Here is a 15,154-nt window from a genome sequence, read left to right as displayed (position 1 = left end):
GCCAGGTGCCTTGTCTATTTTTAATTTATTTAGTCTTACCTTCACTTCTTCTTGCGTTAAGTATTTAATATTACAGTTGGAAGATTGAGACTCTTCTGCCTCTAATTTGCAACAGTGCTGTTTCCTTTGTGAAGACAGAAGCAAAGAAAGCATTTAATAACTCTGCCTTACCTTGGTCATCCACCATTGGGTTCCCACCCTCATTCTGTAGGAGTCCAATACAGTCAACCTTTCTTTTTTTAGAGTTGATGTACTTGTAAAACTTTTTGGGGATAGATTTGATAATTTCTTTTTTACAATTTTTATTGCACTCCTTATAATTGTTTAATGCAGCCTCGGTCCCCTCCTGTTTTAGGACCTTATAGGCATTCTTTTTCCTCTTCGTTTTACCTCTAACCTTTCTATTCATCCATAGAGGCCTTTTTTATTCCTAGATATTTTGTTTCCATATGGGAACTACATACTACAATATTGATTGAGAGTAAGTTTAAAAGCTTGCCATTTCCCTTAAGTGTCCTCCCCTTGTAGTACATTATCCCAGTTCACCAAACTTAGTGCCTGCTGATTGAACTTTGCTTTTCTAAAATTCAAAATTTTAGTGGTCCCGCTGCCCCGCTGCCTATCAGTCACCAGATCAAACGTTATCATGTTGTGATCACTATTTCCCAAATGTTCTTGAACCTGCACATTTGATACATTATTTGGTCTATTAGAAATGATCAGATCCAGTAACGCATTCCCCCTAGTTGGTTCCGTTACCATTTGAGTCAAGTAACTGTCCTGTAGTGATGCCAGAAATCTGCTGCTTTTACCAGAATGGGTAGCCTCAATACTCCAGTCAATGTCTGGAAAGTTGAAGTCACCCATAACTATGACCTCATTTTTACTTGCAGCTTTTTCAATCTGCTGTAGTAATCACAGTTCTGCAGCTTCATTAATATGAGGTGGTCTGTAGCATACCCCAATAAGCAATTGGCAACTTTTATTTCCACCATGAATAGTTACGCAAACGGACTCCACATCTTCGCAATCTTCCTGTATCTCATCATTGAGGACAGCTGTAAAACTTTTTTTCCCTATTCTATCCTTCCTAAACACATTGTATCCCTCTAAATTAGCTATCCAGTCATGGCTTTCATCCATCCATGTCTCGGTTATTCCCACAATGTCATAGCCTTTGTCAATAAGAATGAACTCTAGTTCGTCTATTTTATTTGTAAGGCTCCTAGCATTGGTTACCATGCACTTTATATTTTTACTAACACATTTACCAATTTTGTTTACATGAAATGGGCTACTTGAAGTTTTACCAACCTCCTTACTCTTTACACTGTCCCCACCCCCACATAATGTTAGGCTCCCACTGTCTTTTTACCTTATCTTGTCTACATATTGAGACTTTATCCTCCCACCTCCCCCCAGATCCTAGTTTAGAATCTCCTCCAACTGTTTAATCATCTTCTCCCCCAATGCAGCTGCACCATCCCCATTAAAGAGACTCTGAAGCGAGAATAAATCTCGCTTCAGAGCTCAAAATTAGCAGGGGCACGTGTGCCCCTGCTAAACCGCTGCTATCGCGCCGCTAAACGGCGGTCCCTTCACCCCCAAACCCCCCACTGCAACACTTGGTCGCAGACTTGGTCGCTCCTGGAGGCAGGGCTAACCGCCGCAGCCCTGCCTCCAGTCGCGTCTATCAGCGGCGCATCGCCGCCTCTCCCCCGCCCCTCTCAGTGAAGGAAGACTGAGAGGGGCGGGGGAGAGGCGGAGATACGCGCTGACAGACGCGCGTGGGGCAGGGCTGCGGCGGTTAGCCCTGCCCCAACCAGGAAGCACTCCCCCGCTGCACCGAGGGGATTTGGGGGTGTAGGGACCCCCGTTTAGCCGCGGGACAGCGGCGGTTTAGCAGGGGCACACATGCCCCTGCTATTTATGAGGTCTGAAGCGAGATTTATTCTCGCTTCAGACTCTCTTTAAGGTGCAGCCCATCACTGCTGTAGAACCTGTAGCCGACTGCAAAGTCTGCCCAGTTCTCCAGGAACTCATGAATAGTTATACGCTTTAATTTTAAATTGAAAATATTATTTAAAAATCATTCAACCCCTTACCATTTCACTGACATTTAAAAATGAAATACAACAAAAATTCAAAAGACCTTATAGTTTTTTTAGAAAATCGATTTTAAAATTATAGTGCAGTGTGTGGAAAATGTTTCCCTGGCCGCCGGGGGTCATTTAGCGGTTAATAGCAAAGCCCCCTTGCATTCTAGAAATGCCAAATTTGCAGGGTATGTGGAGGGCGACAGTGGGTACAAGAGGGAAAAAAACATTCAAAAAAGACCTTATAGTTTTTGAGAAAATCGATTTTAAAGTTAGAGGGAAAAAATAGCACTCTATAGCAAAGTCACTGCGCTAAAATGACAGTAATGTATTGGCGTATATAAATGATTTTTTTTATACATATGTTAAGTGTGTAAAATAAAAAAAAATAACGTAGGGTCCCCTCTCCTGAGCCTCTGTAACCCCTTAGCACGTAAAAGGGAAAGAGGCGCCCTGATATAATAAAAGCATCTAAAATCAGCTTAAAATCGAAAAGTGATATGAGGTAGCTTACCTCAATGACGAAACCTCTGTAGTTAATACAAGGGATTTTTATTAGCACAGGCAACGCGTTTCGCGGGTCTCAGCCCGCTTCATCAGGCCAGTAAAAGTGCCTACAATAGCAACAAGAACTCCTCAATATACTTGTACATGTATATCAAACATAATAGTAAAAAATGTTCTACCAAGATCATAAACATTGCATCATATCATATTGATCAAATTTTTAGATGCGTTTTTGTACATACATAATGTTTTTTTATAAATTATTATTATGTAAGAAAGAGTAATACTGGTGATAATGTAATTAGTAAAATTGGTTCCAATTGAGATAGTGAAGTTCAGACCAACCTTGAGAATTCACTATAAGCCACCTATTACCAACAATCACCTATGTTTAAAGAAGCTTTTATAACAAGCACAAATCTCCAGCACTATTCTATACTGAAGAATTGTTAACACCGCTGCCATCTAGTGTCCATTTACTAAAACTTTTTTCCCCCAGCATCTGGATGTTCTCTATTAAATCAGCAAAGTGCTGGCATTCAATAGCCTTTCCCTATACATCGCCCAGAACCAAAATGGTGCCGCCAGTACTTCCGGTGGGCGGCCCTTTGTGTGATGTCATCAATGACTTCCGGTGCCGCCCCTTTTTCAGCAAGCATGCTGTTCAGACATTACAGAAGTTATTTAAGACAGCTCTGCAGAGCCCCCCACAGAGGCTCCCTATGCTAGATGATCTTTTCTATTTGGTAAGTGCTCTGACCCTCATTCCTTCAGACCACCTAACGCTCCCCCTGCTGTTCACCCACCATACTCAAACTTAGCACAATGAAATACTGTGTCTTTTCTTTTAGCCTATTTGTGACCAGTCTATTTTTTAAAGAGCAACTAGTGCTGTGATCGAATAGCTTATGTAGCTGTGAGATACCACCTTAGTTTGACTTTATGTATATTTATATTCAATAGCTGGCCAAGTCCTAATTGTTATTTGTGTTTATACAAATTTATATTATGATTTTATGAGCGATATACTTTTACTATGGATTCTTAATATTACCAACAATGTTGATACTTATTATTTATTTTTATAAAGCAGCGACTACTATTATTATTATAATTATTATTGAATTTACTCCCTGGTTCGCGGGGCGGTGCGGGCTGTTTGGCGTGGGTGTGCTGGGCGGTTGGCGTGTGGGGTGCCGTTTGCGGGCTTTTGCGCGCGCGGGGTGCCGTGGTTCGTGTGGTTGCGGGCTTTTGCGTGCGCGGTTTGCCGCGATTCGCGGGGGTCCGCGATCGCGCGGGTCGTGGCGTTTTGCGCGTGCGGCGGTCCGCGGGCGGCGCTTCACGTGCTGGCTATTTTGGCGCGCCCGTGCTGGACGGTTTGCGCCGCTTTGTGAATCAGGCCCATTAAGTTTTCCTCCTTTATTGCGATTAGTATCTTTACTGCTAACGATTATCACCAGTATTACTCTTTCTTACATAATAATAATTTATAAAAAAACATTATGTATGTACAAAAACGCATCTAAAAATTTGATCAATATGATATGATGCAATGTTTATGATCTTGGTAGAACATTTTTTACTATTATGTTTGATATACATGTACAAGTATATTGAGGAGTTCTTGTTGCTATTGTAGGCACTTTTACTGGCCTGATGAAGCGGGCTGAGACCCGCGAAACGCGTTGCCTGTGCTAATAAAAATCCCTTGTATTAACTACAGAGGTTTCGTCATTGAGGTAAGCTACCTCATATCACTTTTCGATTTTAAGCTGATTTTAGATGCTTTTATTATATCAGGGCGCCTCTTTCCCTTTTACGTGCTAAGTATACCCCCGAACACATCCTGTCCGAGGGGAGGTGGCAGACCACCAGTGGAGTCCCCACAGTGGACTCTGTCCCCTTTTTTCCACTAAGAGAGCGACCATCCTTCCGGTTCTGGCTAGGACCACCCCGAGTGGAGTCGGGTTTATTGTCTCCACCTGCTTCCTGTGGTTGGTTGCCCCAAGCAACCTCCCTTTGTGAGTAGTGCTTTTAATTTATTTTCTTTTATTGTGGTCATTGACATATTGCACTACTGGGCTCCCGTTTTTTGTCTCCTGTGACTTTTTCTACAGGGTGTTCATCCACCCCTACTACAAAATTGTCTGTAACCCCTTGTCCCCCATGCAGGCTGGGAGAGCTAGAATGCAGAGCCCTGGCTGCATAGGGCTTCGCACCCTGAGCTATACCAGCCTGCATGGTCCATGGTATGGGGGGCTCCGGGGGAAAGCCGATCCCCACCACCACCACTCCATATCTCCTTGCATGTTACCCTGCGGCAGAGTGCGCAGACAGGATAATATGCATAGCTCCCCCCCCCCACTTAATGACGTGCTCTCTGCTGGAGAAGAAGTATGTCACTAAAGGTTCACTGCTCTGCGCCTGCGCTGGAACCGCGAACCAGCGATCACACTTACTGCATTGCTCCATAATCCATGCGGTAGCCACAGATCATGCGGTAACACATTGCAGAGTTTGCAGTGGCCTTGCATCAATTTCACTACTTCCATCGCACCGCTTGGCCATAGTGTGTAAGTCCCCATAGACTTGCCATCCTGATGTTCTGGGGGGGGGGGGGGGGGGTTGGGGGGAGTACCACGACCCAAGGACACACAGTAAGTGTGAAAGAAGCTTCAACACTACTAGAAGCCCTAAATCATAGGCCTGCAATAACTTACAGTAATGTCCAGCTGAAGACATGGCTGACAATAGATTCACAACACTTGTGCCTGCAAAAGAGACACAAAAGAGAAGACTTGATTGACAGTTTAAGCATATCACAGTTGAGAGAGGGGTGTTAGAATATGCAACAGCTTTCATGCTTGAACTGACTGCATGCTAAATGTCCCCAATATGGCACGGTTTATTTTGTGAATCTGCACGTTCAGTGTTATGTGCTGTTGTTCCACTCTACTCAGTTGTAGTGTTGCTTCATCCCATGTGAGACAATCTTACTAGCGCCTTTCTTACTAGTTGCTGCTGAGTTGGATGTTCTCTTTGAGGCCATCATTAACCAGTTCGGCCTTTCTGGACGAGCTTTCTCGTCCAGAAAGGCACTGCTGCTTTCAATGTGTGGTGCGCGCAATCGCTAGCCCCCCGATCAGTGAATGGGAATATAATTCCCATTCACCGATCTAACTTCCCCGCAGAAATACCGACGCTTTCTCTCCAGAGAGCGTGGTATTTCTGCCCCCAGGAAACAACTCCTCTGAATTTTGGTTCCTGGATGCGAGATCGTTCGCATCCAGGACTTTTCACACTGTGGCCATCTTGTGGCCAAATAGTAAACTGCACCCACATACATTTTTAATTAAAGAATTTGCTTATTTTACATGTAAAATAAGCAGTTTCCCTCCCACACCAAAAATTACCCACATACATTTTTTATTAAAAAAAAAAAAAAAAAATACAATAAAAAAAAAACAAACAAACAACATAAATAGTTACCCCAGGGTCTAAACTTTTTAAATATACATGTCAAGAGAGTATGTTATTATATTATTTAAAATTATAAGCTTATAAATAGTGATGGACGCAAATTGAAAAAATGCACCTTTATTTCTAAATGAAATATCGGCACCATAAATTGTGATAGGGACATCGTTTAAATGGTGTAATAAGCGGGACAGATGGGCAAATAAAATACATGAGTTTTAATTACGGTAGCTTATATTAATTTCAAACTATAATGGCCAAAACCTGAGAAATAATGAATTTTTTCCATTTCTTTCTTAATCTTCCTGTTAAAATGGATTTAGAAAAAAATAATTCTTAGCAAAATGTACCACCCAAAGAAAGCCTAATTAGTGGCGGAAAAAACAAGATATAGATCAATTCATTGTGATAAGTAGCAATAAAGTTATAGGCGAATGAATGGGAGGTGAACGTTGCTCGGATGCATGAGCTTTTCGGCACTGCGGCGCTGAACCGGTTAAAGGACACCTGAGGCGAAAATAAACTAATGAAACAAACAATTTTATCTATCTTCCTTCTCCTAAAAATGACTTTTTAAGATATTGCACAGTTTTATTTTATTTTTAAATCTACTTTTTAAGTTTTAACTGTTTTATTGTGTACTCAATGACACATTCATTGAAGTATGCCAGAGCTAAAATCTATGAACTGTTGACCATTTTTATCTCTTTCCTGTTCTCAGAAGCCATTTTCTGCTAGGAAAGTGTTTTATAGCTGGAATTTCCTATTAGTGAGGGTCACACTGTAGTCACTTCCTGTCTGAGTCAGCCACTTACATACCTGATATTTAACTCTTTCAGGCAGATAAAGAAAAAAAGGAACACAGCAGTTATTTGTATGCTAGGCACTGTACATACACATGTCTATTTCATCATGTCACCTCGGGTATACTTTAAGGCCACAAAGATTGTTAAAGTGGACCTGAAGTAAGAGGTATACAGAGGCTGCCATATTTATTTCCTTTTAAACAATACCAGTTGCCTGGCAGCCCTGCTGGTCTATTTCTCTGCAGTAGTATCTGATTAAAACCAGAAACAAGCATGCAGCTAGTCTTCTCAGATCAGATTTATAAGTCTGAATCACTGAAACACCTGATCTGCTGCATGCTTGTTCAGGGGCTATGGCTAATAGTATTAGAGGCAGAGGATCAGCAGTGCTGCCAGGCAACTGGTATTGTCTAAAAGGAAATGAACATGACAGCCTCCATATACCTCTCTCTTCAGTTCCCGTTTAAAGGCTAAGGGGGTGTTGGGGAGGAATTAGGGGTCTCGTCAGAATTGTATGCTGATAATACCTATACTCTGTATCTACAGACCTTTTATACATAACGGGCTTCTTCCGCAGGATGACCTCTGTGTAACCCGCCGCTGACGATGGTCACGTTTCATCCTTTTGTATTTTTCTTCCTTACTCACAAAAGGTTCGATTTCCCAGCCAAACTATTTTTTTTCCTATTTGCTCTCTGAAGGGGGAGAGAAAATTTGGCATTAAAATCCAAAACAGAAGTTGGACGTGTCACGTAGAGCAGAGCAGAGTGCTATTTGCAGTTCAGGTCACTGGAATCCCCACGTGGTCATTCAGGATGTGCACAGAAAGACCAGCAGAATGTTCTGCAAGTATGCATAGATAATTAGACATACGGTCATTCCATAGAGTGTATACAGCATTAGTGGAGTCCTGTGTTACATGTGGTGACATGTGGATAAGTGATTTACTCTCAGAAAACTCTGCATTTAGACATACAGGATCTTCTAAAAAAATTAGCATATTGTGATAAAGTTCATTATTTTCTGTAATGTACTGATAAACATTAGACTTTCATATATTTTAGATTTAAATACACACAACTGAAGTAGTTCAAGCCTTTTATTGTTTTAATATTGATGATTTTGGCATACAGCTCATGAAAACCCAAATTTCCTATCTCAAAAAATTAGCATATTTCATCCGACCAATAAAAGAACAGTGTTTTTAAAACAAAAAAAGTTAACCTTCAAATAATTATGTTCAGTTATGCACTCAATACTTGGTCGGGAATCCTTTTGCAGAAATGACTGCTTCAATGCGGCGTGGCATGGAGGCAATCAGCCTGTGGCACTGCTCAGGTGTTATGGAGGCCCAGGATGCTTCGGTAGTGGCCTTAAAGAGACTCCGTAACAAAAATTGCATCCTGTTTTTTATCATCCTACAAGTTCCAAAAGCTATTCTAATGTGTTCTGGCTTACTGCAGCACTTTATACTATCACTGTCTCTGTAATAAATCAATGTATCTTTCCCCTGTCAGACTTGTCAGCCTGTGTCTGGAAGGCTGCCAAGTTCTTCAGTGTTGTGGTTCTGCTATGAACTCCCCCTTTCAGACCCCTCTATGCACACTGCCTGTGTATTATTTAGGATTAGAGCAGCTTCTCTCTTATCTTTTACAAGCTGGATAAATCGTCCTCTGAGCTGGCTGGGCTTTCACATACCGAAGAATTACAAACAAGGGCAAAGCTGTTTGCAGGAAGAAACAAGCAGCCTGAAACTTCAGTGGGTGATAGCTGCAGGGGGAAAGAAACACACAAATGATCTCTTGAGATTCAAAAGGAATGCTGTATACAGCCTGCTTGTGTATGGATGTATTTTCTATGTGTGGACATCAACCTACTTCCTGTTTTATTGGCCATTTTGTTTGTTTATAAACAAACTTTTTAAAACTGTTTTTAACCACTTTTAATGTGGCGGGGAGCGGCAAAATTGTGGCAGAGGGTAATAGGAGATGTCCCCTAACGCACTGGTATGTTTACTTTTGTGCGATTTTAACAATACAGATTCTCTTTAAAGAGGAGCTGTTAGGTATAAGGTCTCAGAGAAAATAAACACATATATCAGTAGCTAAAGATTGGCTGTACTTACATTACATATGCATTTCACTGTCCACGTTTGGATTTCACAGAATTTGTATATAGTATATGCAGAGATAGATGCTCCTGACAGCTCATGGCAGGCTCCATGTTTGTGAAGCCAAATGTGTCGTCATGTCCTGCCTGCTTCTGATCACAGATAAGCTGGTTCTTGAACAACAGGGTGTGCAGTGAATATTAATGAGCCATGTGGCTAGGAACAATAGCTGACTCCTGCAGTGAAACTCTGCCCCGAGATTTATCAGTGTTTCGCGATGGACTGATTAGAAGCTCCTGTACCGTCTCATTAGCAGCCGAGGGGAGGGCCCCAGAATGCTTTGCAGTTTAGCTGCGGCTTGCGTCTTTATGGGTCTATAACAGACTAAGATAAGCACACATCAAAGGTAACTGAAATGTTTATCTTCACTAATGGCTTTTGAGCTTCCTTCTAAACTGTTTAACACAGGAGAATAGAGGTTTAAATTAGCTTCTGCAGCCTGACAGTTACTCTTTAAGCTCATCCAGAGTGTTGGGTCTTGAATCTCTCAACTTTCTCTTCACAATATCCCACAGATTCTCTATGGGGTTCAGGTCAGGAGAGTTGGCAGGCCAATTGAGCACAGTAATACCATGGTCAGTAAACCATTTACCAGTGGTTTTGGCACTGTGAGCAGGTGCCAGGTGGTGCGGAAAAATGAAATCTTCATCTCCATAAAGCTTTTCAGCAGATGGAAGCATGAAGTGCTCCAAAATCTCCTGATAGCTAGCTGCATTGACCCTGCCCTTGATAAAACACAGTGGACCAACACCAGCAGCTGACATGGCACTCCAGACCATCACTGACTGTGGGTACTTGACACTGGACTTCAGGCATTTTGGCATTTCCCTCTCCCCAGTCTTCCTCCAGACTCTGGCACCTTGATTTCTGAATGACATGTAAAAGTTGCTTTTATCTGAAAAAAGTACTTTGGACCACTGAGCAACAGTCCAGTGCTGCTTCTCTGTAGCCCAGGTCAGGCGCTTCTGCCGCTGTTTATGGTTCAAAAGTGGGTTCATGCTTCCATCTGCTGAAAAGCTTTATGGAGATGAAGATTTCATTTTTCAGCACGACCTGGCACCTGCTCACAGTGCCAAAACCACTGGTAAATGGTTTACTGACCATGGTATTACTGTGCTCAATTGGCCTGCCAACTCTCCTGACCTGAACCCCATAGAGAATCTGTGGGATATTGTGAAGAGAAAGTTGAGAGACGCAAGACCCAGCACTCTGGATAAGCTTAAGGCCGCTATGGAAGCATCCTGGGCCTCCATAACACCTGAGCAGTGCCACTGGCTGATTGCCTCCATGCCACGCCGCATTGAAGCAGTCATTTCTGCAAAAGGATTCCCAACCAAGTATTGAGTGCATAACTGAACACAATTATTTGAAGTTTGACTTTTTTTGTTTTAAAAACACTTTTCTTTTATTGGTCGGATGAAATATGCTAATTTTTTGAGATAGAAAATTTGGGTTTTCATGAGCTGTATGCCAAAATCATCAATATTAAAAGAATAAAAGGCTTGAACTACTTCAGTTGTGTGTAATGAATCTAAAATATATGAAAGTCTAATGTTTATCAGTACATTACAGAAAATAATGAACTTTATCACAATATGCTAATTTTTTTAGAAGATCCTGTACAGTATAGCACAAACGATGTGTTTTTTGGTTGTTTTCAATGTGCTTTCAGGCTGCTTTCACAGTGCGACGTTACAGCCGCACGTTATACAAAGTAATAACGCAGGCTAACGCACAGCAGCACAAAGTCTGTGCGACATTCACAGTGCTCACGTTGCGTTGTGTGTAACGTGTAGCAATATTTAGAAAGTGCTGTATGCTGTGCGTTGTCTGCGTTATTAACTACGTTGGACTGTTTGCACATGCTCAGTAATGTTTTCATGGTTTTTTTTATGTGACGCATGCGCCATTTTCGTTCGATCAGTATGCATCAAAAAGTATGCATCAAAAGACGCATAACGCAGTTCAATATAACGTCCAACTTCAAAGCTAACATGCGTTGCGTTAGGGGAACATTATGCGACCTTAACGTCGCATCAAACGCAACGTCTTAGAAAGAGCCCTGATGGCTCGTTCACACTAAGGGCGTTTTTGCCCTTTTTTCAAGCGCAGGTGATTTTCAAAATCGCCCTGAAAACGCTTGTGCAATGATTCCCTATGAGAGAGTTCACATCTGAGAGGTTAGTTTTCGATCCGCTCACCAAAGCGGTGCTTGGGCCATTTCTGAGACGATTTTGCCTGAATGGAAGGTGTAGGAAAACGCAAAATGCTCACAAAAGCGCTTTGTGCAACGATTCCTTCACGTTTTTAAGAATAAATACATCGTATTTATTATTTTCTGGATCAAAGAGTTTACTTCCTGACTTGCGCCAGGGAGTGAAAAAACGCAATCGTTCTGCAAAAGCGCTTAGAGAAGCGATTTTAAAAAAACAGTTCCCAACAAAGCGCCGGGAGGACTAAAAAAAATAGAAAATGGACCAGAGCAGTTTTGACATGTTAGCTATGTCTTTATTTAATCAGAAATAACATTATCATTATCCCTACTTATGACACCTAAATGAAATATATGGCAGCTGGCTGCCACAGCAGAGCAGCTAATTTGTAAACACAGGATGTTAACCCTGTGTCTGCTTCTATGACTTCAATGAAAGTAGGAAATAGGCACACTGCAGATTTTTTACAGGATTTGTATCAGATGTAACAAAGACATGTTTTTCTTTAAAGGTTATTATGCTGTTGCTTATCTTTTAGAGCAGAGAAGAAGTTCTGAGTTCAGGTTCTCTTTAAAGGGTACTTAAATCAACACTATGGTCCCCAGCTTAACTTATTCGGGGCTTCTTCCAGCCCCCTGTAGTCATCCTGGTCCCTTGCCATCTTTCTATGCTGCTCCATTCAGCCGCTGTCCCCCTCCGAAGGGGGTGTGATTGCGCAACCTAGTGGACAGTGTTGTGCGCAGCGGGTTATGGGGGGGGGGGCTGGGGTGTGGCGGCATAGCCCCAGTATAGGGAGTTTAGTTGTCCCTGTATGGCTAGTATAGTTACTCCAGTATAGCTAGTATAGTGCCCAGTATAGCTAGCATAGTGCCCCAGTATAGATAGTATAGTGCCCAGTATAGTTCCAGTATAGCTAGTATAGTGTCCCAGTATAGCCAGTATAACTATTATAGTGCCCAGTATGGGTAGGTAGTGCCCCAGTATAGCTAGTATAGTGCCCAGTATAGCTAGTATAGTGTCCCAGTATAGCTAGTATAGTGACCAGTATAGCTAGTATAGTGCCCAGTATAGGTAGGTAGTGCCCCAGTATAGCTAGTATAGTGTCCCAGTATAGCTAGTATAGTGACCAGTATAGCTAGTATAGTGCCCAGTATAGGTAGGTAGTGCCCCAGTATAGCTAGTATAGTGCCCAGTATAGCTAGTATAGTGTCCCAGTATAGCTAGTATAGTGACCAGTATAGCTAGTATAGTCCCAGTATGGGTAGGTAGTGCCCCAGTATAGCTAGTATAGTGTCCCAGTATAGCTAGTTTAGTGACCAGTATAGCTAGTATAGTGCCCAGCATGGGTAGGTAGTGCCCCAGTATAGCTAGTATAGTGCCCAGTATAGCGACCAGTATAGCCCCAGTATGGGAAGGTAGTGCCCCAGTATAGCTAGTATAGTGCCCAGTATAGCTAGTATAGTGCCCCAATATAGCTAATATGGTGCCCAGTATAGGTAAGTAGTGCCCAGTATATATATATATATATATATATATATATATATATATAGTGTGTGAGCATGTTACATACTTGTTTGATGTATGTCAGGCTCTCGCTTGCAGGTTCTTAGCGTCACCTCCTCTTTCTAATGGCGCCCAGAGGCTGCTCTGACTGTATACACTGCGACAACAGTCGTCGCAGTGATGCAATAAATGCAGCCATTCAGTGTGACATTAGAGATGTGGCGAACGGTTCCCAAACCATTCGCCGGTGAACATCTCCAAATCCCTGGGGCTTTTACTACTTCCGGGTTGCACTGACCCGGAGTAGTACGCCTGCGCTGCCCGGCGGAGCGCGTCCTAGATCTCGCTCCTGTTGCCGGGCACTCTCTGCGCATGAGCGTGACGTCATGAACGACGTCACGCTCATGCGCAGAAAGTGCCCGGCAACAGGAGCGCGATCAAGGACGCACTCCGCCGGGCAGCGCAGGCGTACTACTCCGGGTCAGTGCAACCCGGAAGTAGTAAAAGCCCCAGAGATGTTCGCCCGGTGAACAGTTCACCGCATCTATATGTGACATAAGGCCTCCGAGATACACGGCCACAGGAGCACGGCCCCCCTGATGCAGGAGGCGGGACTGGTGCCTCCGATATTCATGGCCACACGGATTGAGGGGGCGGGGCTGGAGACCGATGATGTGCACGACCGCTGCTGCGGCTGTCCCAAGCGCGGTGAATCAAAATATCGTCAGTGACGTCAGTGAGTCTGAAGCCTCTTAAAAGTGAGTCTGAAGCCGCAGCCCCCCATGAAATGTCCTACGGACCACCTGGGGGCCGCGGACCCCAGGTTGGGGACCTCTACTTTAAACTACTTCTAACAGTTTATACAATACTGTAACATTCAGCAACAAAAATATGTATGTATAATATGTACAGGAAGGCAGCTTTGTTTGGCCTCAATTCACTAAGCTTAAAGAGACACTGAAGCGAAAAAAAATATATGATATAATGAATTGGTTGTGTACTATGAATAATTACTAGAAGATTAGCAGCAAAGAAAATATTCTCATATTTTTATTTTCAGGTATATGGTGTGTTTTCTAACATTGCATCATTCTCTAATATGTGCAGATTACACAACACTCTGCATTCAAAATGACTCTTTCAGAGCAGTCTGTGAACTAATGACCTCTCCTCTAGCAGATAAAAAGTAAACTGTTCACTTATAGTTGAGATAATAAAAGTCAGAAGACAGCCCTCTCCACGACTTTGAAAGTCGTAGAGATTAATGGCTTTTTTGCAGAGATAACAACTGGAGTTTCTTAACTCTTCCTGTACTGGAAACAATTAGACTGATGTATCTGATGTTAATGTTTTATTTCTTAGCTGTGCTACACATACAAATCATAATATCATCATTTTTTTTTCGCTTCAGTGTCTCTTTAACTCCTGTCTTTAATAACTCTTCTGAGCTGTTTTATAGTTATCACCATGGTGATATAATTGTGATAACTGTAAAACAGCTCAGAAGAGTTATTAAAGACAGGAGTTAAGCTTAGTGAATTGAGTATCTCTGAAACATTGTAACTCATATCAGATTTGCAAGTAGGGGACTGTCTGGACTGCAATCTAGTATAGAGCAGTGATGCTCATCCGAGCTACTCGAATAGCCTAGCTCTTTTTTCACTATCCGAGCTCGAATACCGAACTCGAATAGTATTAGCTATCCGGGCTGTGCTATCCGAGCGCACTCGGATAGCAAGCAGCTATCCGGAGATATCCTAGCTATCCGAGCTCGGATAGCGTCATCAGCTCGGATAGCGTCACGTCATCTCGAGTCCTCACAAGCGAATCAGAGGGCTCCCAGCCCTCTGACTGCAGCCAATAACAGAGGGGGAGCCTGGCCAAGCCCCCCTCTATAAATAGCGGGCGCCATGTTGCCTCACTCGTCCTGCTTGTGACTTACTGACTGACTGTACTGAGAGAACTGCTCCAGTGCTTTTTGTCTGTGCAAGTGCATTCATTGCTCAATACACCAAGCGTTTTTACACTCCAACACTTGATATTTACCTGTATTGCTTTGTATTGTAGATAGATTGTATTTTAGGCAGTTTAGTTTGTGTGATTAGGGACTAGGGAGGGAGACTGTCACTGGTGGGCGGAGCTTGAGGACTCGTGATCAACCCGATGTGAGCTGTGTTTGGAGGCTACTGCAACGCGGAAGTGTCCGCACGGTATTGACTTACATACACGGAAAACACGTGCACCACCAGCGGACTGGCGTCCTACAATTACAGGCACTACAGGCTGCTTTGCTCCATTTAGCATGGACCTCACACTATCGATATGAGGAGGGGAGAATACAGGCACACTACGGAACCGTGAGTTCACGCTATCAGGACTGTT

General features: G+C 42.8%; 1 protein-coding gene across 2 annotated transcripts in view; it reads left to right on the top strand.

Annotated features, from left to right (window-relative positions):
- Nucleotides 1-3,307: 3,307 nt before the first annotated feature.
- The window catches only part of EPO (erythropoietin), a 105,634-nt gene continuing 93,787 nt past the window's right edge, over nt 3,308-15,154 (top strand). Inside the window, exon 1 of one of the 2 annotated variants that reach the window (XM_068273862.1) lies at nt 3,308-3,349. The gene's annotated coding sequence lies outside the window, so the exon portion shown is untranslated. Of the gene's footprint in view, nt 3,350-15,075; nt 15,130-15,154 lie in introns of those variants that run through there. The other variant, XM_068273863.1, reaches the window with a different exon arrangement.

The sequence above is a fragment of the Hyperolius riggenbachi genome, chromosome 3 (genome assembly GCF_040937935.1).
Source record: "Hyperolius riggenbachi isolate aHypRig1 chromosome 3, aHypRig1.pri, whole genome shotgun sequence".
Classification (NCBI taxonomy): domain Eukaryota; kingdom Metazoa; phylum Chordata; class Amphibia; order Anura; family Hyperoliidae; genus Hyperolius; species Hyperolius riggenbachi.
This window is presented reverse-complemented; position numbering and strand designations above follow the sequence as displayed.